Source organism: Marmota flaviventris, chromosome 15, assembly GCF_047511675.1.
Source record: "Marmota flaviventris isolate mMarFla1 chromosome 15, mMarFla1.hap1, whole genome shotgun sequence".
Classification (NCBI taxonomy): Eukaryota; Metazoa; Chordata; class Mammalia; order Rodentia; family Sciuridae; genus Marmota; species Marmota flaviventris.
The window spans coordinates 27598081-27613931 of NC_092512.1; positions in this window are offsets into that span (position 1 = coordinate 27598081).

The window sequence follows — 15851 nt, forward strand, 5'->3', positions numbered from 1 at the left end:
TCTATATGTGTAATATGAATTCTAATGCATTCTGTTGTTACATATAACAAATTAAAATAAAAAAGATAACATTCATATATTTTAACTATAATTCATAATTTTTAATAAAGGATAAATATGTAATTTTATATAATAAAAATGTGATATATATACAATGGACTCAGCCTTAAAGAAGAATGAAATTATGGAATTTGCTGGTAAATGGATGAAGCTAGAGAATACCATGCCAAGTGAAGCCAATCCCAAAAACTAAAGGCCGAATAGTTTCTGTGATATGTGGATATTTATTCTCAATGGGGGAAAGGCTAGGAAGAATAGAGTTTAATAATTTTACTAAGAATAAATTCTTACTACTCTTATACCAACCTGCACAATAATACTAGATTAGGTAGAGGGGAGTGAAGGGAAGAGGGAAGGGTGTTTGGGGGTAGGAAAGAGAATGGATCAGACATTATTATCCTATGAATATATATAACTATATGACTGGTCTGATTCTATGTCTTGTAAAACCAGAAGAATGAGAAGTTATACTCCATTATATATGATGTATCAAAGTACTTTCTACTAAAATGTATAACTAATTAAAACAAATTTTAAAAAAATTTAAAAAGAGCCACTAAAGGTCTTCTAGGCACCTATTTGTAGACATAAATTACATTTTTCTTATTCAATTATTTTCATTATTTGAGTCTTAGCAACATTTTCATACAGAAATAATTGATATATAAATTAATAACTGATGAAGTATTAATTAATGTACTAATTAGTACATTTTAACTGAATACAACATGAACATTATACTAATTCTACTTTTGCTGACCCCAGACATACACTAACAGAGTATATTTGATTCTCACTGCCTATCCTGCAACAGATATAATAAGATATGAATATTCTTGTAATCATGTGTAACATTAACAACACACTATTGTTGGAAATTCACTTTTTAATTTTCCATTTGGTAATACAATTTGTATCTAATGTTAAATAGAAGGGTCAAATTTATGCATTTAATAACACTAGTTGATGCTTTACTCTAACAACTGTTATCCAAATCTGAGTAGCTAATAAATATGTGCACTTTTCATTATTTCAACTCTTTATATGACATTTACATTCTTTCTAAATGTAAATACATACATAAATATGTATGTACATACAATAATGCAAAGTTTATGAGGGTTTTTTAAAACTTAAGTTGGTACCTATAAAGGATTTGTTATATAAGTTTATTGCAGTTACTTTCTATTGAATTTCATAATCATAAAACTGATATTATGAATTTTGAAAACTGCTCAAGGGATTTTTTTTAGTTTAAATTGCTTTCCAGCTGCATCTTCACACAGCAATATTTTATATCAAGGTTAGACACATGTCTAAGGTTATTGATTCAATCTAAAAATTTAATTCTGTGCATATCAATAATAATTTTAAATGGAATCATAAAATATTTAAGTTCTTTAACCTCTACAAAAGCCACATGAGAATTTAGAATAAATGACTTTAAGTGACAGAAATTAAACAGAATTGAATCAAGAATATAATATACATGCAAATATGACTTGAATTTTTCAAATGTGATTCTATGGAAGAGATAATAATATGTGTTGTGGGCCAAGCCTACGTAATATAATCTGTTTTCAGATAACATTTGTTTCCAAATTATTTATTGGGCAAAAGAAATTTGGAAGGAATAAAAACCATAACAAATAACAATCACAACAAAAAGCTAACAGCCGAAATAAATAAATAAGATACACCCCTAAATTCCTTTAAACTAGAGACATCATTGCAACTTCCTTTCTTTTCATCATAAAATCTAAAAGATTCAGACTTTTGTAATCCTTCTAGTGTCACCATTTTTGTTACTTCAGGAATATTAAATTCACATAACAAATGTGTCTTATATCTTAATATCCAAAACATCCTGTGGAAATTATACTGCAAGTTTCCAAATATAATTATAAACATTTCAGTGTTTGCTGAAATGGAACTTAAAGTCATGATGTCTATTCCTTTGGTGAGTAATGTGGAAACTGAAAATTAGTGTTAAATATGTGTAATTATATACATATATGCAGGGCACACAGAATTAAACATACAACCATGCAGAAATATAATAATAAGTCTACGGATGTTAAAGAGGCACAGTAAAACACCCTGTCACTGAATGCCCCACTTCTCTTAAATTCCTACCAAGTTAAGGGAATGAAAAATCAGAAAAAGATCATCCAAATACATATTATTCTGAAGAACACTGGATTTTTCTTATGAATATTTGCCATAAAGGCAAGATAATGTTATCTGTAGAAAGCGACTGCCTTGCTTGTACACCAGGACAGTTGTTCCTTGGGATGCAGGTCACATGAGCAACCTAAGAATGTTAATGCTGATGATGTTACTGTTTCTGCAGTTTCACACATAAAACCCTTCTCTCAGAGGCACCCGCCACAAAACTGAAGGCACTGTGGAAAGGACACATGTCATTCCTCCAGCCTGTTGCCACTGGACAAAGCACTGTGAGGGAGAGAAGGCTGTGCTTAGTGAAGCACCTTGAATGATGGAAATGGTAACTGCTCAGCCTGTCACCACTGAACTTTTCTTTTAGCAGTCACTGATCTCCTCTAAGTTTGCCCCATAAATCACATGTCTCCCTTACTGTCTCCAGGAACTGTCCTTGGCTTGTCTGCAACTTATCCACCACCCTGGCATAACTGGGATGTGGATATGACAATAGGTTATAAAGAAAATTTAGGGCAACTTCCTTCTTCTCCTTTTCTGCTTTCTTCCTCTCCTTTTTTACCCTTTGGGAAGCCCCCCAATAAAATCTCTTGGTTGAATCTCAAAAAAAAAAAATTAGACAATTTGCTAAATAATAGATACTATATATGTGTGTGTATATATATATATATGAAATTATATATATGTGTACACACATATATATATATATATGTTATATATATTATACAGTTTATTTGGGAGTTTAAAATGAATTTAAGGTTAGTAATTGTACTCTAGAGAAGGCAGAACATTAGGCTTTTATTTAAGATATTCCATCCTAATAATATAAAAGGAAGTATATATTAAAATTGAATTATAAAAATAGTAACCTACATGAAGAATTATATTATTCCCACTCAGAAAATGTTTGTAAATCTAGGTATGATTATTTTACAAAATTCCTGCACTCATATTTACTCTAAAGGCATATATTAAATATTATCATAATTTAAAAAAAATCACTGCTTTGTTCAAATGTGTTTTGTGTGTGTGTGTGTGTGTGTGAGAGAGAGAGAGAGAGAGAGAGAGAGAGAGAGAGAGAGAGAGAGAGAGAGACTAGACTAGACACTGGAAGATTGTAGGAACTTTGAGAGAAAACCCAGTACCAAGAAACAGATCCAACTCAAGTTTCAATCTTGTATGAGGGGAAGGAACACATTTTATGATATATAAGTTCACTGTAATTATTCTAACCATTTCAAGTTGACCATGTTGTTAAAAATACGATCATGGGCTGAGGTTTTGGCACAGTGGTAGAGCACTTGTCAAGCATGTGCGAGGCACTGGGTTTGATTCTCAACACCGCATATAAACAAGTAAATAAAACAAAGGTCTATGAACAACTAATAAAAATATTTTTAAAAAATACAATTATATATTATTTATGTTGTATTAATGTACAAACAATGTACTAATAAGGGTGACAAATATGTCAAAAATAATAAAGTATGGCAAAGTTAGAAAAATAAGGCTAAAAGGGAAATGCAAAAGGCAATATAGAGAAGGCATCAGCAAGACCATTAAGAATCTGAGTGAAAGCAATCTGGATAGGGCAGTCCTGGTTTAGCAATCTTAGGGCGACTGCAACCAACCCTTGTTCTAAGCAGTAAAAAGAAGAAATGTTTCCAGGAATTTAGGGATGGAATTGTGTAGGAAGAAATGACATGAACTTCTACGAGTTATTTTCCTTTAGCTCTTTGACTCAATCTTTCCTCGCATGTACATTATATCTCTTTTTTTTGTCAAAAATCATATTATACTTTATTTTGAGAACATATATACATTCATTGTATAACTTGGATAGCTTTTAACTTTTCTTTGAAAGTTCCATTGCAAGTATAGTTTTTGATTCATGGGTGCATGGTCTTTTTTGAATATTTCTCAATCTATTAATTAGAGATTTCTATTTTAATTCTAAATCCTCCCCTGCTCAGACTGGTACAACATTCTGCTTCTCAACTGCTTTTTTGTTCATATGGCTGTGATTCTAGCTTGATCAATACTATATACAATTTGACTATTGGTAAATAGGGATGGGGTAAATATATCACTATTCAAGGTTACACCTTATAAGGAAATTCTGAATACACCATTGTTACTTAATTCAGCATTTTAAATCTTACTGAATCATCAGGCATAGAGCAAGTCTCTGTACAGCAATCCTGGATATGGCCTGCCATACTGTTGTCTCTAATTGGGGGAAATTGTAGATCACTAAAATTGCTTCCTGTTGAAAGGTCTCCTGATTTCACACCCATCTATAATCAACTTTATAGCTCAGGATGGAAGAAATCAATGCGTGTCTGTCTCCTGCTTCCTTTAGCTGTGCCATTACTTGAAGTGATTTTTTCCAAATCAATTCACTATCCTCAGTAAGCTAATTGGGAAGTGTGAGCCTTGGCATATAGCTTCTCTATAGCAAGCAGGTGAGTAAAAATCAGGTTTCAGGGCTTATTTCTTTGAGGCAGAAGTAAACAGAACAGCTGCATTTCTCCTGCTACTCACTGTGTATCTTACTGTCTTCATGTTTTCAAAGATAAGATCATATGTTAAAATTAAGTTTTCCAATATACTTTTATCAGAAAGAAATTGTTTTGCATATTTACACACTATTAATTAGCTTTCTCAATAAGCAAGGTCATTGAAACTTGGTTATACTTGAACATTTGAATGGCCTCAGAGGCAAGATGAATAAAACTTTTCATGAGTTAACACTTTTCATTTGTTCATTTTAGTTTTTATGCTATTCTATATATCAGGGTGGAAATAGTGTGTCAGTGTGCTGGGAGTAGTTTTGCTTCCTTATTTTTGGTACTGGTGAGGCTTATAAAATCAACTTTGAATAAACTAATTTAAAACTTAACTGAAAAATTCTTGTTAGGATAAAATCAACATCAAAAACAAAAATAAATAACTCACTTCCTTCTTAGTAGATCTATGGCATTAGAAAATCCCATTTCCACATTGGATTTTGGAAAGCATAAGCCTATGACTTCAATTTCAATTATATTGACAATTATTCTGCTTCAGCTCCCTTATCCTTAGCACAGAATAATTTTTATTCTACTTACATATAGATGCAGACAGAGCCACAAAATGCTGTTTTTTAATCTTCTTTTAAGGCTGGGGTTTGAGTGAAGCCAGCTGAGGGAATTCTAACATATTGTTCCATAGGTAATTTATGAGAATAGAAAGTAATGATAAAGTTGAAATGAAAAAAATACTAAGGAGTCAGAACATGATATTGTCTATTGTTTTCCCAGTCACCTCTCGAGGCCTGAATAGTGGGCACCATCCTCTAATGCCCAACGAATTTGAGGAAAGAAGATGGCATTGCCAATATATTTCATACCTACAAACTCCATATACTGTAAAGTAAATTTCAAGTTAGGAAGTAAAAAAATAATTTGTTACAAAAGCTGAACTGTCACTTACTATCTTAAGAGTTATATATTTAAGATTTGGATAAACTAATATCAAACAACATAAGATCAATTCTGTTACAGATAAAATGGTTCTTAAGAATGTTTTGCCTTCAGTGTATTATGTTTAATAAGCCAAACTTGCCTGTGGTGTTTACAATCTTTTCAAACATGATGAACTATTGAAATAATACAGTATATTTATTCAACAAGAATGTATTGATCATCTATTCAGTATTAGGCAGTATTCAACATTCCATTCCTTGAGGATACAACAAGGAACTAAAGCAGACAAAGTCCTTATGGGTTTCTTCAGATGAGACTCACAGCAAACATAAGCACAGCAAACAGAAGCAAGCGCGCGCACGCGCGCGCACACACACACACACACACACACACCTCGAAGCAGAGTACGACAGCTAGAGAGAGTCAGGAATTATATTGTTTAGTGTGCACATAGTGTTGTTTATGTAAACTAATTCAGTATCATTATGATATAGATTGGAAATTGATCAAAAGACTCACAAAGTACAATATACTCATATTTTCTCCTTTCTAATTTTCAAGAGTACAAAGCTGGTACTGAAACACACAACTAAGCAGCAATCCCATGAAAGATATGACTACACTTCAGTTGGTGCTTTCAGTCCATCTACCTGCCATGAACTGCTTTGTCTCCAACAAGTTGGAAAAAAAAAATAGAAAGACAATGTTAGTAGAGCAAAGCAGAGACAATTAGGTGAACCTTAGTTGGTTCAACATTTAATTCCTAGAGTAATCTTGGCCCTGATAATTACTGATTGAATACTTTCTAAATTTTATTGAAAAAAAAGTGGAAGAAGATGATAAAATGTTTATCACCACTTTCCATGATAACAATTTTATACTGAATATGCTGAAATAAAATTTATATTTATTGCTCATTTTAAATTCTACTATTATTATATTTACATTTCAAACTGAGGAATTATCAACTATTAGAAGTGTAAATATATGCTTAAATAAAATGACCATTTGGTCTTGTTTCACTATACTCCTGGACTAAAATGTGCCCTTTTCAACAATTTATTCTATCAAAAGTGTAATTTGTAAAAATTACATATATGAGATTATAAGAGCATGTACAAAAATATGTGTTGAAGGCAATTATAGTAACAAATTAGATTGTAAATTTAGTTCACTGTTATAGAATCTTGTAAAATCAGGGTTTAAATATAAAATGATAAATCTGAAAAAAAAGTCTGTATGTGTGTATCTAGACTAGTGTATTCATGAATGGGCAAAGAAATATGCAGAAGAATATTTGCCATTCTATTGATCTCCAAGAAGAAATGGAAGGTAGAGGTAGAGATTTGGATGTTTTTTTTTCTCTTCTTCCTCCTCCTCCTCCTCTTCCTCCTCCTTCTTCTTTTTTCTTTTCTTATATTAAAAATGAATAATTTTTGTTTTCATTTTAACTTTTTCTTTATTATGATAAAGACATGTAAAATAAGATCTACTATATTAATGCATTTTTAAGAACAAACTTCTCTATTCTAATTTCCCTACTTCAGCAACACTTATAACCAGCATAGGTCTTTATAAAAAAAATTAAAACCAAATAAATTAAGCATATATTTTTAAAAATCCATAGTTTATGTATTTATTATATTCTAATTACAGAAAACTATTTATAGAATATTTGCCAAATAGTGTATAAAGTGGCACTATATTAGCCAACTTCTGAAATGATATTTTTTACTAAAAAATAGTATTTTGTCATCATGAAAAAAAATCTGAATTTATGATTTTCATGTACCTTGATTACTCAAATAGCTTTTTTAAAGGCAATTTGTCCACGACCAATTTAGCATACAAGGCAACTGGCAATCATGCACAGTTGATCATTGATTTTCTCATGTTCACGTTTTTATTCCACATCACCAGTCCCACTACAACTCCTACACTCAAGCTAGTACACCATTTCATACCTATTTCTTCCATATTCATTTGTTAAAAAAGAACAAAGTGACAAAGCCCAGCCCTGCATGCGTGGTGGCATAATTAAGGGTGTGGGTATATTATTACCAGGTATGTATTTCTCGCCTCATAACACTACCTAAACTTTGCCCAAAATAGAAGAACAAATATTTGAATAGGTCTAAAATTACAGTCTCATGTGCAATTGTTAAGCATTTTGTACTCAGCAAGCTGTACTCAGATATTTTTCATGTTCCACTTTGGAGATTGTCAAATCTTCCTTTGGACTGAGGCACTTACTAAGATTTTCTTACACCTATTTCCCTTTATGTCTTTGTTCTTAATATATGAATGTTTAATAACCACTCTCATTCTTGTTTATTTTGTAAGCACCTCTTTAACTATCATTCTGAATGGAATTAAGTATATACCATATTTGCTTGTTCTCATATGTGCCTTAATTTTTTAAAAAAAATGTCCACATCTCCAATTATAAACAATTATCTTACTTTACTACATTGAGTCTTACTAAGTTTCAGTCCCTGTGACAGGGCTTGCATGTGGCAATTCCTTAAAAAAGTAAATTTCACACATGCAGGTATTTTTATATTACCTTTTTGCCCATTCAATAGCTTCCTCAAGTTCAAGAAAATTTTCTGTCCTTTATAGTATAAATTTCTATCACTATTCACCAGATGAGTTTGTACATCTCCATACCTTTACTGTGAATAAATCCACAGTACTATTGGCAGAGATTTTATAGACTGATCAAAAGAGGGTATTCTTGCTGTTATCTAGATTATTGAGGACTGAGCCTCTAGTTTCTAAACTGTATCCAGGAGAGTTAAGATGAAAGCTGAGGTTTTACGATGAAGTGACATACAAATGTATAGTATATAACTTCAGGAATTTATATAAGTTTGGTGGTTTCACTTATTGTGGAAGTGAAACAGGACCCACAATCTTTGGCAATAATTGGCAGAGATTTTAAAGGAATTAAATTTCCTTACAACCAACTCATTATAACATTGTTCACATTGTTCTCCCCTCTCTCTACTTTCCATATCATGGTTCTCTGCAATCAGTTCTGTTTGCTGACTGACTGACAGACAATAAATGTGTTTCCTCTACTCATTATTCCCCATCACTTTGGATCAGAACCTCTCTCGGGCATTTCACCCCATTCATCTGTATCCCAGATCTGTGCCCAGAACTGATAGTTATCAGAATGCAAAACTACAATATAGATGATTTCCATATTCAGTGCATGTCTACACATTGATTCACACGGCTACCCTTCCTAAGATTTCCAGCAACTTTTTGAGTAAGTATTTGTGTGCTTTAAATAAGACACCAGTTTTCTACTGAAATTGGACCACTAACAGATTTATGTCCTAGAACTAACACTGTCAGATCTTGGTTTTTAGAGTTTCTGAAAAAGCAACAAAGTAACATAATTCCACTATCATTTACTTCTAAAGAAGTTAGTAAAAAAGTCTATTTGGGGCTATATAATCCAGACTACTCACAAGTTAGTCATACATAACACTGGCTCTCATACTGCATTCAGTCTGGAGATTCTCAAGGCCTAGATCAAAAATGCTATTTATGTGACTCAGAGTGACAAAGTGTAGGATTTGTAGGCTGGAGTTTCAATAACAGTTGATATGGTAGAGGTGTTGTTTGGTGAGCCATAAGCACGCTCAATGCCTAAATTACTGGATACACTTGAATTGTGCCTGCAGTGTGACTATTGGAGCTGTGATATATTCTGCCCTTGCCAATATTAGCACATCTCCCTGTTGCCACTGAAAAACACCACAGCTGGTACCTTCATATTTGTCTTGGACTGTGATACAAACCTACACAGCACCAGCCAGGGTGAAGGGATTGCTCACGCAGATTCTGTTTCCTCAGGGCCTGATGGATCAACAGGAAGCTTTTGTATGGTTCAACTCTAGAGGATAGCACTGGTCTGTTGCAAGGTTTGTCTTTGCTTCTTTGTTAATCCCCTGAGATTGTCAAAGGGTTAATCTAAAAAATGCGCATTTAAGGCCTTCTTCTTTTCCTCAGTAGTATTAATTTTGATATTTTTAAAGTTATGCCATTATAGATGGATGCATAAATTATAATGAAATTATACAATTCAAATGTGCTATTTAATGAATTTTAACAATTATGGACACATTTATAAACATACCTAAAATGAAGTGTAGGACATTTCTATCATTTTATTTTTTTTTCTTGTGCCCCCTTTCTGTCTTCCCACCAGAGATGAGCACTTGCTAGTTTCTGTCAATGCAGAGCAGTCATATTCTCAAACCTTTTCTGTCAAGGACCAGCTGGTGAATATCTTAGGCTTCTGTTGGCTACCTATTTCTATTTCACACACTTTTTGTTCTTTACATGATTTTTTTTTGGTACCAGGGATTGAAACCAGGAGTGCTTAACCACTGAGTCACATCCCTTGCCCCTTTTCTCATTTTATTAGTGACAGAGTATCACTGAATTGCTTAGGGCCTCATTAAGTTGTTGAGGCTGGGTTTGAAATCACAATCCTCCTTCCTCAGCCTCCCAAGCCACTGGGATCTTTACATGCTTTATAACAATGCTTTTTAAATAGGCTCAATTCAGTGGCTATGCAAATACACAATAAGGGAGCAGAGTTGATATGGCCTTCTGTTGTAGTTTGTTGAGTCCTGTCATGCACAAGTTCTGGCTGTCTTTAAAAACCAGGCAAATGGGATGATATTTCTGGATATTTAGCTTGATATGTTGTCTTCTTTTGTTTATCTACATTGTTCCACACATTAAGACTTTATTTCTTTTTATTTCTGAGTAGTGTATTATTAATTAATGTTGTTGTTATTATTATTTTTGTACTGGGGGTTGAACCCCAGGACATTGTGCATGCTCGGCAATGCTATACCCCTGAGCTATATCCCCAGCCCCTGCCATTAAATTTTCATTGACAAATTTTTAGCCCTTTGATAAATATTTGAGTTGTTCCATTTGGAACTATCTGTGGAATTGCTAGGTTATGATGGTAGGTTACGTATAAACTGTGAAACTCTGATGTTCAATTGTCCAAAATGATTGTATCACTTTCCACTCCACTGACAATGCTCCCCACCCCTTTTCTTGTCAAGGACCACAGGTGAAATACACATGGCATTTCCAAATCTGGAACCCTATTATTAATTGACTGGTTATTTGGCCAAAATACTAGCTGGCTCTCAAATAGAACACTTAAGTAGCAACCGAAAATTCTGGAAGCATCATCAGGATGCTTTACTCTAACAAATGCTCATTATATGATCAGTACAACCTAGATTTCTTTTAGTGACACAGATGAATACTAATTTAGACAAAACCTGCCTGTGGTGCCCCTGGGCAACAGAGCTCCTTGCTAGGTATGTATAGGATTAAGCTGTACCTGAAACTGTCACTGAGGAACTGTACAAGGGGCAGAATTAGGGAGGGAAGGAGGGAACTATCTCATGTGAACTCTTTTCAGAACCAGCATGAATCATGTGTGGCAGATTGTGCTTTAGGAGAAATATTCAATTGAAGTACTGATCTAATATCCAGGAAAGAATTAATCACTGACTCCATACCTCAGTTCTGTTTGCTTCAGCCTTCATTTCTCACATCTCGCATCAATCACATGGTCCCCAAAAAACTTCCAAAAATGTGCTTATACTTTGTTTGTGATCATATCCCATACAGTGCTACTACATTTCCCATTATAAAAATAGTGGTCAAAATGTCTCAGAACTTGCTACTTAAAATATGGTACATGAATCATCAACACTTTTTGTTTTCATTGTTGAGTCCTACCCCAGACCAACAGACCCAGATTCTCTAAAAATAAAGACTTCAATATGATTCATATATGTATTGATGTTTAATTAGCACCTTTATAAAATATTCACAAATGTATACAATGATCTCCATATTCCAAAAGTTCAAACATACCAGGGCTTTAATTGTGCTTGGTACAGACTTGGAGTGTTCTGTGTGCATGGGGTACAGAGTGGAGCCTGCTTTCATCAAACTTCTCTATCCTTCCATTTAATTAAATGTACCCTGAAATCTCACAAGTAAGGCAGATTTGTGTCAGTCTGAATCTGTAATAGGTTCAAAGATTGCTGGAAATGACTTCTTAGTTATACTTAATTTTTTTCAATTAAGTTTATTCTAGAATAAAAGAAAATGTATGCCCAGGAAGATGATGCAAATAAATAAGTAAACCTAGAGTTCCATGCTCCCTCAACTTCTCAAGTGCATGATATAATCTACTTGCCTTGAGGAACCCTAGAGAAAAGGGGTTAAGTGTGTTTCATTGTCTTTATTCTGTTATGAGAAAAAAGGTAGCCTCCAGTAAAATCTCACAAAGATGAAGAACAGGTGCCAATTCAATTGCATCTTTTTACTTATTATCTGGTAAATAAACGACTATCATTTTCTTGGCTAATATTTATTCCATGTATGTTTTCAGAAAATATATTTATTTCTTTCTCTGGGCTATAAATTTCTCTGTGCTCCTGAAATTTTAGAGCAGCAACTATTTAGGTTTGGAGGTTATAAAATTGTATGGATCTCAGTTGTCATTTGTTGATGGTAAGGTATTTAGAAAATCTCCTATTATTAATTTCTCTAGTTTTTAAATTGGGGAGATAATGCATAACAAGAACATTTTATTTGATAGCTATGAGTAATATATGTACAAAGATTGGCAAAGCTCTAATATTGTGAAAAAGACAGCTTATTTTAGTGATATGTCTATTATTATACCCCCAAAACAATCTTATTTTTTCATTTGAAACTGTCATTGAGGTGATGGCATAGGGATAACTTATAGTCTTTTTAACTTATTTCATCTTTATTTTCTCCTCTTGAGACACAAGAACAGTTTTTTCATAATTTACTCTGCATTTTACAGGTCTCCTGGCAACTAGTCTGATGGAAGATGAAATTGTCTTCAGCACAACACACAGCCTAATGGACTCAACTTCAGACACGAAGCAGTTGTCATTCCCCATAATTTCTGTAAACTACTGGCATCTAAGCTCAAATACTTTTGTGCACAAACAGGATGCTTCTCCTTGTTTGAAAAATCACACTTGTACTCCCTCCATAGAGGTCCATCTCACAGTACATGCAGTTGTACCAACCTGAAGTCCATCATTCCCAGGGCTCTTGATAGTAGGTGGATCCATAAGCTTCCTGACATGGACCATTGAGGTCGATTCTGGGCCAAGTGATTCTATGGCTTTTCAGCTGACATTCTATCTTAACTTTGTGTTAATGTCATTTACAAATGAAATTTTTATCTTAATTTCTGACTTTTTAAAAAATATTTTTTTTTTCTAAAAAACTACTAGATGCCAGTGATCCTGAGCATATTTGAATTCCATTTTCTCTCTTTCTCATCCCCCCCTAAATTAAGGAAATCATTTATCAGAATAAAGAATAACTAAATGAAGTGTAGACTATCCACTTTTCAGTAGTCTTTGTGCCACTCAAAAGTCTCATCACTATTGCTCCCTTATTCTTCCATGATATGGGAAACTTGAGAAATGACAAAAGAAAAGAAAGATATGCTAGAAGACCATTCAAATATTGAAGAAAGATCCTGAATTTAGATATAAGTAGGAAAAAGGAGTAAAGTGTTCCTCAGTTCAGTTACTCTGCTCTGTTGTGAAAATAAGTAAGCTGTAAAATTACATATTGGTTTCTGTGTGTGTGTGTGTATGTGTATTATACACATACATAAAGAAATAAATCACTCTATTAAATCAATAATACCTTCACTAGGAGAAAATTATTGCCACTTAATATGTATAAATATTATTTTGTGAAACTGTGGTCCTTTAATTAGCATCCAATTCAGGATATTTTTAATTATTATGAAAATATAGAACTTTTCTTCTATGTTAAATGTTCTTGGTCAACTGTATAGAACATTTTAAATTTCTTCCATTCTCCCTCAGCAATTTTATGTTTATATTGCTTTGGTGTGTGTATTTTATTTTATTTTTGGCAGCAGGGATTGAACCCAGGGGTACTTTCTACTGAGCCATATTCCCAGCCCTTTTTATATTTTATTTGGAAACAGGGTCTCCCTAAATTTCTGAGGCTGACTTTCAACTTATAATCGTATTGCCTAAGCCTCCTGATGCACTGGGATTACAGGTCTGTGCCACCATGCCCAAATGGTATGTATATTTTAAAATACCCCTAGTTTTACATCTCTTTCTGTATTCTGTTTGCCACTTGCATTTGAATATCTTACCATAAAAGTGTGGAGCCTACTTTTCCACCCTTTAATTCTGATATGATTTTTTTTTTGGTTTGCATCAATGTCATATGAAATGTCTATTTGCATCAATGCCAATAGAAAAAAATGGAAATGACATTTTCCCAGGACCTAAGACATAAAATGTCTCTTTTTACCTGCTCCTCTGCCATCATCATGAAAATAAGTCTGAACCATTTTGCCAGAAAACTAAGACATATGAATTAGAGATAAGTCATAAAAGTTTTCACAGCAAATACCCTGCATGTATGTTCGGAAACTAACATAAAGTTCCAACCCAAATCATCAACCCCTGCTGGCCACCTTCAGCTGACCACAGATACATCCCTGACACCTTGAAGTCTCCCAACATCAGCAGAATCACACCACAACTTTGGATTTTATATGGAATATTGCTTAGTATTCTAAGTCGTTGTGCTGGATCTTATAAAGAAATTGTTTTCAAGTACAATTTCCAAATTCTATTTGTCATTGCTACCACTCTTTCTATAGCAAGATATTTCATATGTAAATAGAGATTCATGTTAGATCTACTATATATAGAATTTCTGTTGATAACTTATGACACTATTGATATAGATCTGGTAGATCTGTAAATATACAAATATACTAGATCTCATGTAGAACATATGGGCTCTAAGTAAATTAAGTACTTAGGTACAATTTTTCTAACATTTATCCTATTTTTTCCTAAGGCTGTAGGAATATATTTATTAGACCATAATTATAGACATAGATAGTATTTTAAAATGGATATCTAAATTTAGAAATGGGTACAAAAACTTTTTAGGTAGAAAATAAAAATTCAAATACTCACCTTACATCTGTTATCTCATATGGAATTTATAATGATATGGTACAATATTAATAATTGCATTTTACAGAGAAGTTTCAAAAATGTATAAAGTTTTTTTATTATTGATATAATAAATGGTGAAGTAGGAAATGGAGCTCAATTTTATCTAACTTAATTACCTATGGTAAAAGTTAGTTAAGACATGAACACACACACATAGAAGTACAAATCCATTCTATAGACCAGGAAACTAACATAAAAATCTGTTAATGATTAGGAAAAAAACTGCAATTATATTTGAAATTCTACCATTATGGAATATGTCATCTGATGTCTTATAAATTGGTGTTCTCTCCTCATTACCAAATTATCAATTTATGGAATTAGAAAAGAGATGTAGCATTTAGACCTTCAATAAAATAGACTTTCAATCTATTGACTGAAATACTCTGGCATACAGACATTGAATTATCTTTGTAATATGTTAGGTATATTTTTATTGTTAAATAACATAATTTTCAGTCAAATATTTAATATTTTCATACATGAAGATATGAGGGTCAGAGGTAGGAGTGAGTTTTTTTTTAAAGATGATTATTCATAGTTGTTTCTTTGGTTTTAAATTCTGAGTTCTATGATAATATCATACTGATATTCATTTAAAGTCAATGAAATATAATAAATAACAATTTTAATAACTATTTTGAAATATGGCATTCTGTCCAATAAGTCCTCTGAGAATATTTTCCTAGGTCATTATTTTAGTCAGCTTTTTCACAGCCTTGACCAAAAAGACCTGACATAAATGAGAGGAGTAAAGTTTATTCGGGGACTTACAGTTTCAGAAATCTCAGTCCATAGATAGCCAGTTCCAATCCTAGGGCCAAGATGAGGCAAAACATCGTGGTGGAAGAGTGTGGCAGAAGAAATTGGCTCCAGACATTACTAGGAAGGACAGAGAGAGAGAGAGAGAGAGAGAGAGAGAGAGAGAGAGAGAGAGAGATTGATTGATTACACTCCCCAGATACAATATATATACTCCAAAGACATGCCACCAATGACCTACCTCCTC